This window comes from Ovis aries, chromosome 9, assembly GCF_016772045.2.
Source record: "Ovis aries strain OAR_USU_Benz2616 breed Rambouillet chromosome 9, ARS-UI_Ramb_v3.0, whole genome shotgun sequence".
In the NCBI taxonomy this organism is placed as follows: domain Eukaryota; kingdom Metazoa; phylum Chordata; class Mammalia; order Artiodactyla; family Bovidae; genus Ovis; species Ovis aries.
Window position 1 is genome coordinate 47,913,821 of NC_056062.1, and position 12,860 is coordinate 47,926,680.

The 12,860-nt window shown below is 35.9% G+C and overlaps 1 protein-coding gene across 9 annotated transcripts in view; it reads right to left on the reverse strand.

Moving 5' to 3' along the window:
• Positions 1 to 12,860, reverse strand: part of EYA1 (EYA transcriptional coactivator and phosphatase 1) — a 367,945-nt gene that overhangs the window by 174,105 nt on the left and 180,980 nt on the right. For 2 of the 9 annotated variants that reach the window (XM_042254311.2, XM_004011732.6), the window contains exon 1: positions 4,442 to 5,078. The exons of the other annotated variants lie outside the window; for them this stretch is intronic. The gene's annotated coding sequence lies outside the window, so the exon portion shown is untranslated. Of the gene's footprint in view, positions 1 to 4,441; positions 5,079 to 12,860 lie in introns of those variants that run through there. 9 annotated transcript variants of the gene reach the window in all.

Genomic DNA, 12,860 nt, shown 5'->3' on the forward strand with positions numbered 1-12,860 from the left:
GGAAATCCATGCCCGCCTGGTGAAATAGCCAGAGCAGTTCCCTTTCTGTTTAATTTTCCATCTTTTAAATCAGGAGAGAGAATGGAGAGTTGAATAATCAGTTCAGTATCTCAGCTGGCCAGAGTTCTGGTCTCTTTTGTCCCCAGAGGAATCTATATTTGGGTTTTTACTGAACAACTAACTTAGCCTGCAGGCTTTGCTAGTCCTCCGGAGGCAGCAAGGTGATAAACTCAGGTGAGGGTGGGCTGCTGGCTCACCAGCTCAGGCAAATGCCTGACTCTAAGGTAAAGAACATTCTGCATAACGTTTAAAAGGACTCAGAAATCTCGATCTTTGATGTGCATTTTCATTTAACCGGAACAGACATCAATTAGGGTTACAGAGCGAAGATGAAAAACCTGAAGCATCTCAAATGGCATAAAAGTTATCCAACCAAGTATCTTCTATTGAGTCCTGTTTTTTTTTAATTATGATTTATGACATTAAGTAGTACTACCTTTTGGCAGGAATAAAAGCATCATTAAAGTCTAAATATCTTGGTCTAATATTACATGAAATTCCTAGGTCTACTTTTTGAGAATATGTGCAGGAGGCAAAATAATTTGAAAGAGATGCCTGCGTATTCAATGAAAAGTATTTGAATGCCTGCAAGGTAGGTCACTTGACGCTAACAGCCTTCTGCAATTTTTTGTTAAATTTTCTCACCCAAGAGTAAAATGTTTCCATTTAGAAACTACAGTGATATACCTCAAGGATAAATTTCCTTTCTCCCCCATTTCCATTTTTATACACCTGGAATAAATTATAGGTGAGAACTAACTTCATTTTAAGAACTCTCTTGGCTTAATTATGTGAAAGAGTATGTAAAACATCCTTTCTATTACACGTTAAAATAATTCCTATTTTAACATTGGCTAGATACTATAATTTTAGAAACGTAAGGTTAGTTTCCTTGTATACTTTCAAAGTTTGATATTTTTATTTGAGGTTTAACCTATTCTATTTTAAATTTCAAAGTCAAATCTGTTAATAAAAAATGAGCTTCAAAACAGGAATTACTCTAACACGTTTTCTCACTGAAAACAAATGCATTTTCACAACATACTTTTTTTGTGTGCTGGCTAGACTTTTACTGTACTTTGTACAACTTTTGATTCCACATCCATGATCTTCATTTCATTAAGTATACTTCAGATATTCTTTTGTGTCTCAAGGATTATTTAAACCATGTGTTGTGTGTTACTGTTTTTAAAAATGACTCTTTAATCAAAATAACTTTAAAACAACTAATCCTCACTTAGGTTGGTCAGCTGAATCCACATCGTGGTCCAGGAAAAATAAATCTACTCTCAAGAATGCGAATGCAGACAACAATTAGACACAGATGTGAGCAAAATTAGTTACAGTTTACAAAATGCTACACTTCACATGCTTTTAGTTTTTTATGTGTAGTACAAGATTACAGCACAGTAAGGAAACATGGTCTTGTAATGACTTATCTAAAAAGAACACCTATTTCTGATTGGCGCTGATTTTCTCTTATGTTTGCCAAAATCTCTGGAAGGTTCTGGGTTTTCAAGGTCTCAAAACATAACGTGCTGCAAAAATAATTAATTAGGCACCTTTCCATTCAAAAGAGAAAAAAAAAATTTCATGGTTTTTAGAAAAATGCTGTTAGGCATTCAGTAAGCTCATGTTCTCTGCTTTATATCCATAAACCTAATATGTTCCTTGTCTCCTCCTAATCTGGTATTTTTTAATTCAAATGCTCCTAGGAGTGTAAAAATATTTCCCATAACATTATAAATGGTCATCTTAGATTACAATGAAGTCATTTCACTTTAATGCTTTTTAAAACTCTTTGTAGAGAATACCCAAGTAGCGTACTGACAGAGCTGTGAAAATACAGAGAGGGAAAAAAAAAAAGAACTTTTTAGAATTTCAATTCAAGAATCCTCAACTAGTAACTTTGACTTCTGATTAGTTAATGAGGTCTTTTAAGTTTGCCTTTTTTTCTAATTAAATTTCTAATTCTTCACAGATGTAACTTTTGTTGATGTTCAATTTGTCTCTCTCATTTTGTTAAACCTCACATAGTACTTCGCCAATCCATTGAATAGCCACATTAAATCTGTTAATACCATGCTCTTCAACCCCAGAAATTATTTCCAGAAGGCAAACTTGCTTTGAGAGATCATCAAACAAGACTTAAGGTACACATTTTATCACATTTTTCCCTACCACAGAGCTCAGGATGCAGAGCAAAATTCATGACTTTTGCACTGTTTATTATACTTTGCTAAATTACAAATCAAAAGCATCTGACAGAAGATCATGTATGAAGCCAAAAAGTTAATAATGTTCTGTGAAAAGTAAACTGTAAATGGAAAGGGATTCTAAATCTCAACAGCAGAGAGCAAATAAAATGTAGGTACTTGTCTAAATTATGGGTTTTCCATTGGCTCTTTTGCTTGCTAGAAGCAATTTTTATAAAATGACTATAATTTTAAACTTTTTTAACTCAAAAGAAATTTTCAAAGTGAAAGTACTGAACTTATCTAAATAAATAGAGTTGGCAGGCAAGCTAGTTTTGCCCAACCACAGATCAACGTGAGTACTCCCAAATTTGAAAGACAATGGCAATTTTCTAATCAGAATGTATTTTATAGAGGGGGAAAAAAAAGGTGCCTTAGGCAGAAACCTGCTTTTAAATCAGAATATATTCTTGCTACAATGTTCCTCAATCAATATTTCCTACCATGGTGTCAATGATGTAATAAAAGTCTAAACCCAAAATTGAAATGAACTTTCAGAAAAGGCAGATAGATGTCTTTTCAGTGTTAATACTTATCTCCTTCTTTATCAAAGACTCCATAAAATGAATGCTTTAAAACTCCTGATTTCTAGTGATATACACTGTATCACTTTTTAAAGTATCTCGTTTAAAAAGGACAAAATAGAGTTCCTAGGAAAACAAAAACAAGTACATATTTAAAAGACTGATTCTACCTACAGTCTTCAAGGACTGTTTTTAAAATTAGCATTTAAGATGTTGAATGTATCAATAATACTCTGATGACTGATTAAATGGAAGACGGGGTTTATTCTCATGGCAAGTTTCTTTTTTTTTAAGATATTCTTTACAAAATAAATTTCCAAATACAAGAGGAAACTCTGAGAAAATCATTGATTATATCTATCAAACACCCAGAGCAGTTGACTTCCCTTTACCATTCTAAAACTGAACAGTTGTTCTAAAACTGAACACTGGCTCAATCAGGCTGCTCTGTCACAGCGAAGAATTTTCAGGATTGAAAATCCATGGCTGTTTGCTCACTTACTGAACACTTCGGGCCTTAGGAGAACTTAAGCTGCGACAAAGTCAAATATCAAATATTTGATAATGCAGAAAAACATGACTTTTGCGTGCATATCTTCAAATCTCAAACAGTGGGCAAAAAAACTTGCACACGCCTAAAATAAAACCTACTCTGAAAAGACACATTAAAAAAACAATCCCCAGACTATAAAACTTCACTGTGTCCTTAACTAGAGACTTTTTGTACCCTTGTCATTTTAAGAAATGAAACATAAAAACGCTTGCCTACATTCAGTGACAGCTCTGAATTTATGGAATTCCTGCAAAAGCTGTGCTTAAATGTTTCAAAAACTCCTCCCAAGAAATATAAGCCCATGAGTCATTAGCAATTCATACATTCATTTTGAATGACAAATATTTTAAGTGGTAATTCAAAAGTTGAAGAACCTTGTTTTTAATTTCCAGGTCCATTCAAGTCCTATTAAGTGTCAATAAGTGAGAAATATCTTAATTTGCAAATGTTTATTATTTCACCTTTTGAAGATGAGCCCGTTTAATATAATGTTTGGGAAATTTGTGTATTGAAACAAAAGGATTTCCTTCCTTAAAAATGGGTTTCAATTTATTTTTGTTATCTGTTGTCCTTAGAAAATGTTAATTCCTTCCTCCTTTTCTCCAACCCACCCAAAATGTGTAGGAAAAGCTATCTCTGTGTTAAAATGGATATAGACAGATACCGCTTTCATCAATATCACATAGTAATAGTTGAGGTTTGTGCAGAAGAGAGATATGAAGTGATCCCTTTACAAGAGTATTGCCCTGCAAGAAACTTTTTTTTACATATAAGGCAACAAGTCATTGTTAACAATTAATTTCTAATTACCTCTTAATGATTCTAATCGCTCAGTTAAATTGGGGGTTAAGAACGTATACTTTTATGATGGAGCCCAGTGGCCCATAAAGCACTGGGCACAAAGTGTCATAATCTTCCCCACGCCCTAATGTTTTTCTTTTAAAACAAATCAAAACAATAACTCAAAGCGCTCTTGTTATCTTGGGCTTTGCCCACAGGACAGCTGGTGTCACGCAGTACAATTTTTCAAACAGTCAGCTTGTACTTACAGCGCTTTACATCTGCTGCATCCACCAGTTTCCTGGGCTCCTCCGAATTTTCTGGTTTAGCAAACCTCCATTCCAGACATAGTTTTTGCTCCTGGAGGAGGACGCGAGAGGGTCTTAAGGGCTCCCGGAGGAGCCCGGCGCCGTTGGAAGCGGAGCGCGTCCGCTGGGGGAAGCCGGGCCGCGGGGACCGCCGCCTGGGCGCTGCTGCAGGCTCGGGCTGCCGAGCGACTGAACGCACACGCTGGCCCCGGCGAGAAAACCGCCACACCGGACGGCAACAGGAAGGCTCCGAGTCGGAAGTGGCACTGGAGAGTTTCTACCTCGCCCCAAACTCGGAGCCATCAGCTCCCACCGGTCTGTTTAGCCAGCGCCTTGAGCCCCGCGCTCTTTCGTTCTCTAAACGGCAGCAGCTGATAGCATCTGAGAAGCCCAGACAAAGAAACAGCACCATCTCATCTCTCGGTTTGTTTGCGCAGCCTTGTAGGTCTGCCCGTGGAGCCTCGGGGCTTTTTTTTTGTTTTTGCAACGCAAACCACAGCTATTCTCTTGTCCTAACCTTATTGGTTTAAATGCAACAATTGAGAGGAGCCCTGCTCTCTCTGACTCAACCTTGCTGCTCCCAAAAAATTTATTATGTAAATGAACGCGCCCCCATGCTATCTGAATAAACAGCTGTGTGAGAATCAGGGGACACTGTCAACACACGTCTCTTGCTACAGCAGCTACCAATTACGAGCTTTGGGGAGCCGTTTCGCGTTATCTTTCATAGTTTCCCAAAACTTGTTTTCAAGCCCTGAAATTTAGAGAATCGATACTTTAAAAAAAAAAATTTTTTTTTTCCCCTGAATGTAACAACCAACAGGTCTGGGGGAAAATGAAAACTAGTATGGCTATTTCTATTTTAAATAAGTAAAGGGAGAGAAAAAGCAAACGTGTAAGCCATCAATATCAGCTTAACAATGAAAGCCTGGATGTTAGCTCGGCAGTGATTTCTAGAATGGCAAGTTTTACGGGAGCAATTTTTTTTTTTTTTTTTGGATATGAACCAGATACTATTTCAGTGTTGATATTTTAAAATGATTTGGGGGAAAAAGATTTATTTTATCTAGAATTCTTACAGTCTGTTCTTTTTAAGAAGAATTCTAACTAAATTCAATCTATGCATGCTAGTCTATAATGCTCACCTGGGTAGCTGAGCTATTCAGATTACAACTAAATTAAAGATTAAAATATTTACTTACTATCATGTTTTAGGCAAATAAATGACTTCAGTTATTAGATCAATGACTTAACCATTACATTGATTTCAAATATTTAAAGAAGGCATCACTTACATGGCTAATTATTATATTTGCCAGCCTGTATCATAATTAAAATATAAATGTTTATTTTTGATACTACTCACTCACCATAACCAAGTTTGTACTTTAAAATGGAATCTTTATACCCTTTGGATTTTCCTTCGAAGTATCTGACAGTAATACTATTCTATGGGTCTAGTCTTTCTATTATTAATAATAAGTATCTTCTTATTAAGGCTCCTGCCTTGGTATGAAAAAAACATTTTTAAAATCACAGTAACTTCTTAAATGATTTTATAATGCATTTCAGATCATCAACTCGTAAAAAAAATAGACACAATTTTACCTTACCTTTACTTTGCTAATTTGTAAATGAAAGCACCGTTCTGATGCAAACAAAACAAAAAGCTTCTAATGACCAAAATTCAATATAGACTTTCCCATCTCCCCCCACAAAGGGTGCCAATGTAAATTCCTCAGAAGAGAACATTCTGTTAAACCTAACAGACAGCTTAAACTGCTAATGCACCTAGGATTTCATTTCGTATGGTACCAGCAAGGAAACCTGGGCTAACCATCTACCATATTTGGGAAACCAGGTCAAAAATCAGTTGATCGCTATTGGATCTGTTCATGCAGCTAAATAGAATTATGTTACCACCTACAGAACTTTCTTAGAACAGAAGTATTGGTTATTTAATATACTAAAGTATATGTGCAGAAAATAAAATACTCCAGTGCCGTGAGATAAAATATAATGATACGTCAATTCAATCTATGATAGCGAACACCCGCACAGTAACTGCTTTTGCTATCATATTTATTTCTAAGCTTCATAAAATACAAAATTTGAGGTGCTGGTTGGAGAATTCAACTGTGTTTGAAACTTTACATTAAGCTATTGTGCCCATGCTTCCCATGGTTTAAAAATTATTTTAGCTATGAAAAGATAAAATATTATTTTTCTGATCATGAAAGATTATACTGGCAAATCCAGAAGACAAACTATGAAGTCATGACGAATATCATGTAAAGTATCTGACTTTTATATATAATTGCCTACACAGTAATCAAATTTATCATATCACATTAGTTTTTATATTGAAATTCAATTATTTTTATTTGTATAACCAAACGAATCACTTTAAAATGATACATGTCATTATGAAGAAGACGATGAAAAGCATGATGACTGTAATGTGAGCACTAATTGATATGATATTGGTCATGCTGCATAGTTATATAACAAAGAACTTAGTAATTGGCTACAAAAAATATGCATGTATACGATTTTTTTTTTTTTTTACTTTTCAAAAGCGTATGCCACTTTTAAATGCTTTCCTTTTCCTAAAGCAAAATCAGATGGCCTAAAAACAATTACATGCTTATCCATAAATTTTGTCTGGTTACTACAAATATATGATAAATACCATATAACTCACACCAAAATAAGTTATCCTCTGATAGATAGCCAAAATGTTAGTCATTACTAAGAAGATCTAGTTGGTAATATACTGTTAACTTCCTATTTCTAAATTTTCACAACTATAATTTCATGACTTAACCATATACTTTAAGGACCAATGTGTTCCCTAAACAAAATCATACCCCTTACAACAGAACTTAGGAAAATTTGCTGAAAACCCACTATTAGTAAAGACAGATAGATAACAGTAAAAAACCTACTATCTGACATTTCCTAGAAGAATGTCAACACATAAACATTATGAATAGGAGTAAAAAATAATGACTTTATCCCACTAAAAATATGACTAATATGACTTTACCCCACTAAAAAATAAATTTCATCTGGAAAAGGAAAACATTTGGAAAAGCCAGTTGTAACAAAATGTTTGAATATCCTCATAAGGATGATACCTTTCATAAATCTCCAAACAAGCTTTATCATATTGATATAGAACAAACTGTTTTCTGGTTATATAGATATTTGCTTGGTTATACAGAAGTCTGAAATGTTGACAGAAGTTGTTAGTTCTGTTCAATGAACAGAGAAGATTGAATAAAAGCATGATTACAAGAGTAAGCAAATATGCCTAATTTAAAAAGAAAAAATACAGGGTCCATTAGAACAATTGAAAAGGTAAGTTGGAACTTTTCTAAAACTATATGAATATAACAGTTGATTAATCCAATTAAATAGAACAAACAGTGAGAAAGCAAAAAAGCTGAAAACCTCTTCCCTTCCCCTTTTCCATTCCAGTAATGATCATAAAGTTCTTGAGTAGTTCTGCAGTTTTCGGTATAAGATAAACTCAGAAATTTTTTCTTCTATTTGTGTTTAGTGTTAAATCAGCTTAGAATTAACCATGCATGTGATTACCAAGTCTGATGCCAAGCATCTTTTACCTCTCTGTTTCTACCATTCTTTATTTTATGAAGATTCTTATTCAACAATAATGGTACAGAAAATTACATAATAGAATTAGCACTTAAAAATCAATGCTTTTTCTTCAAGAGTGTTGTCCTAGTTATTATTTCTTCCACATTCTTAAAATCAATAATACCTGGAAACAGTCAACATTTTGTGATTGAAACTGTTCAAAGTAGAACAGCAAATATTCCAAAATATTTGGTACTTCCAGAGCTTCTGCTTCCAGATAACTCTTTCTCATGGTCCATGCCATGGCTCCACATTTCTGGCTTGTAACAGAACCTTTGGCACACTGTCTGGATGGCTGACACTACCATCCTTGCTGGCATGCGGAGTGGCCACTTCCATGACCTACTCTTTCCCTGCTGGCGCGAGACCCGCAATGAGGGCCCTGCTCCCGGTAGCCTTCTGCTGAAACGCAACCAAGTAAAACATCCTCTATTTATTTTAAGAATGATATTAAATCTGCCAAACTGAATGTCTACCAGTATTTTGCTAAATGTTTCCCATTCAAACTCCAATATGAATAGCTTTTAACAGTGAATTTAAGGAGGCAATTACTAACTAATCACTGCACCATGGAAAATTATCGTAATAAAAATTAGAGTCTTTATACCAACACAATATGGAAATATAACCTATTTCCTGGCCCCCTAATAAGTACATTGGTTATTACATAAGAATAATAACCATTTATTTATGTAGGGTGAGAAACTTGCTATCTTATGTAGTAATGACTGCCTAGATGATGTTTTTTTAAAAAACTATTATTCTTAATTAGAAAGTTTGAGCAGTACTTGAAACTAATAATGATAACAGAAGCATTAGGTTTTTAAGATGAGAGAACAGGATGCTAGAGGTACTTCATCTAAAAGGAAAAAAAGGCATACTGGGTTTTCTATTTTAAAATCAACTGATTTCCCCAAATAGCAGAGTTACTTTTTCTTCCTTCTGCCAAAAATATGTAAATAATTGGTCTTGGAAGCATATGCTTAATCTGAGCAATAACTCTTTTGCTTTCTCACATTATAAAATGGATTTCTGTTGACATGAAGCAACCTGGAAAACCCAGGTTGTCTCTTCCACTTTTTTTTCTCTAAGCCAGGGGCAAAACCAATCTTGTCACCACCTCCCAATACCTTTAAGAGGATCTGGAAATTTGCTCTGTGTTTTCCAGGTTTCATGACAGCTAAGTTCACAGTTTTTAAATTCTTTGAAAATGATGACTGTCTCACAGAAGAAGGAAGGGAATTAGTGCTTATTGAGTGCTTACTACATGCCAGGCAGCAAGGTAGGCATTTTATGTACATTCTTCATTCATTGTAACACATAACAGCTGATCTGTATGAATCCTGTGTTGTTGTTTTTTTTTTAATATGTTCCCCACCCCTCACCCTGGCCTGGTCTCCCACTATTTGTTCTGGAATCTTCCTCCTTTCTCTAGCACCATCAAAGTTACCACTAAACAGCAGATGGAGCACTGGAACATCATTGTGTCCTAGCTGTATCATCATTTTGGAGCAAGATGACATCTAGTAAAGTTAATAAATCTAGAAAGGTGTGTGATATATTGGAATGGTATATTCAGTATAGAATAGACATCATCACTATACAATATCTGATTATTTACAAACACATACTGCAAGTTAGTGTGCTGGTTCAAAAATAAAGTATATACATTAAATGGGCTTCCCAGGTGGGGCTAGGGATAAAGAACCAACCTGCCAATGCAGGAGATGATGTAAAAGGTGCAGGTTCCGTCCCTGGGTCAGGAAGATCCCTAGAGAAGGGCATGGCAGCCCACTCCAGTATTCTTGTCTGGAGAACCCCATGGACAGAGGAGCCTGGTGGGCTACAGTCCTTGGGATTGCAGAGACGGACAGGACTGAAACAACTCAACACACACACACATGCACACACATTAAATAGTCAACAGAGGCAAAAATGTGATGAATCCTTTAACGTGAAATTGCCAAATCAGGAGATATATTTTTTCCTCATTATTTATCAAAAAATGTGAATTATCTTCCTAAAGCAGGATTATAAATATTTCCAACTTTTTCTTTATAATAAAAAGAGCAGCTAAGGGTCTGATCTTAGTATGGGCCGTTCTATCAATTTCTTCCTTTTTGTATTCCTTAATTTCATTTATCCAATGTTACAGTGCTTTGATCTTAATAACTATCATAAACAATTGATTTATTCATCGGGGAAATAATTACATTCAAAATGCACTGCAATTCTCCTTATGTATTTTGAGGTGTGGTTTAAGCACTCAGAATCAAGAGACTGTCTTATTGTTAACAAAGGATTTGCCAGAAAGGGACAAATAAAAAACCCCAAATCTAATAACCTATAAAAAAATTTTCTTCCTTCAAACAGCATTAACTTTCCCCCCTCTCTAGTCTCCCAAATCGGAAAAGAAAAAAAGAAGAATAACCTCTAAAGCTGTTTTAGACAGAAGGTCAGAATTCAAAGGATCGGTAACTCAATCCACAGGGTGCTGCAATCACATTGCTATTGGAAACACAACCAGAAGCAGCATTCTTCTACATGTTTTTATTAAGCCATGTCAATAGGTATACAATCTGGAGGTTTCTCTCTACTGTAAAGATTCATACTTGCAGGCGATCAAGTTGTCCTGGCTTTTTAAATCTTACTTGAGAATGCTATAGATTAAGGAAAAAATAGTCTCTGCCTTACATGCTAAGGAAAACAATGGCTTCGGTTTTTTTGAATAGTGAGAGTACCTTGATGTGGCCAAAAGGTAAATAAAGCTTCAAGTATTTTAGTCTTTAGATGCTCATAACTAATAAGAATTCTTATTTCAGATGGCATAATATTGGGACTATTAGAGTGATTCTTTACATGTGTGTTCATATTCTTTTAAAAAACGGAAGTCTGGAAACCTTGGCCGCTCCTCTTAGGGCTTCGTTTTAATATCACCAATGATTTGGTTTACCTGAATTACAAAGTAAAACCAAATCCAGAGTCAGGGTTTTTTCCTAAAATCATATATTTTAAATGTGTATGATTCTTAAAAAACAATGCCCCAATTGATAGGGAGTTACAGGCTGGTGTCTTGTTTTTTTTAATCAATACGAGGAAAAACAAATAGTTAACCAAGAGGTCAGAAAGCCAGTAGAGGAGCTCTCAACCGCGTGGTTAGCATCGACAGCCCCTGCTGAAAGATCCGCAAAACCCCCATTAGCTCTGGCCTCCTGGGAGAACTGTTCACTTTTCTTCCTGTCCTTGCCTGAGAGGACTGCTCATCCCCACCAACACCACGTGGCTGGAGAGGGCTATGGAGGAGGCGCAGAAGGACCAGGACACAAAGTGGAAAACAAGAAAGAAGTTATTTGAGACAATAATTAGAAAGTCAGCTCCATCTTAGGCCTTTTGCAAAGAATGAGGGTCCATGACTTTGACATTCTAAAGAAGAAAAAAGGATACCATTTTTAGATGTGCAAATTTCCTATGTTTTAAATTTACAGTACAGTTACTTGCATGCTCATCTCTTTTGGGAGGCATGGCATTTGATCAATTTAAAAATTAAAAAAAAGAATGACTTATCTCTCCACAAATACATTAGGTTCAGTTCAGTGCAGTCACTCAGTCATGTCCGACTCTTTGCGACCCCATGAACCACAGCACGCCAGGCCCCCCTGTCCATCACCAACTCCCAGAGTCCACTCAAACCCATGCCCATCAAGTCAGTGATGCCATCCAACCATCTCATCCTCTGTCATCCCCTTCTTCTCCTGCCCTCAATCTTTCCCAGCATCAGGGTCTTTTCAAATGAGTCAGCTCTTCACATCAGGTGGCCAAAGTATTGGAGTTTCAGCTTCAACATCAGTCCTTCCAATGAACACCCAGGACTGATCTCCTTTAGGATGGACTGGTTGGATCTCCTTGCAGTCCAAGGGACTCTCAAGAGTCTTCTCCAACACCACAGTTCAAAATCATCAATTCTTTGGTGCTCAGCTTTCTTTATTGTCCAACTCTCACATCCATACATGACCATTGGAAAAACCATAGCCTTGACTAGACAGACCTTTGTTGACAAAGTAATGTCTCTGCTTTTTAATATGCTGTTTAGGTTGGTCATAACTTTCCTTCTAAGGAGTAAGCATCTTTTAATTTCATGGCTGCAATCACCATCTGCAACGATTTTGGAGCCTAGAAAAATACTGAAAAACAAATATATTAATTCATGATTAATTGTACTCCAATGCTGAATTTGCCTGTTATTCCAGGTATCTCTTGACTTCCTACTTTTGTATTCCAGTCCACTATAATGAAAAGGATATCTTTTTTGGGTGTTAGTTCTAGAAGGCTTTGTAGATCTTCATCGAACTCTTCAACCTCAGCTTCTTCAGCATTACTGGTCGGGGCATAGACTTGGATTACATTCAGAAAACTAAGATCGTGACATCTGGTCCCATCACTTCATGTCAAATACATGGGGAAATAATGGAAACAGTGAGAGACTTTACTTTGGGGGGCTCCAAAATCACTGTAGATGGTGACTGGAGCCATGAAATTAAAAGACTCTCCTTGGAAGAAAAGCTATGGCCAAGAGACATTACGTGGCCAACAAAGGTCTGTCTAGTCAAAGCTATGGTTTTTCTAGTAGTCACGTATGGATGTGAGAGTTGGACTATAAAGGAAGCTGAGCACTGAAGAATTGATGTTTTTGAACTGTGGTGTTGAAGAAGACTCTTGA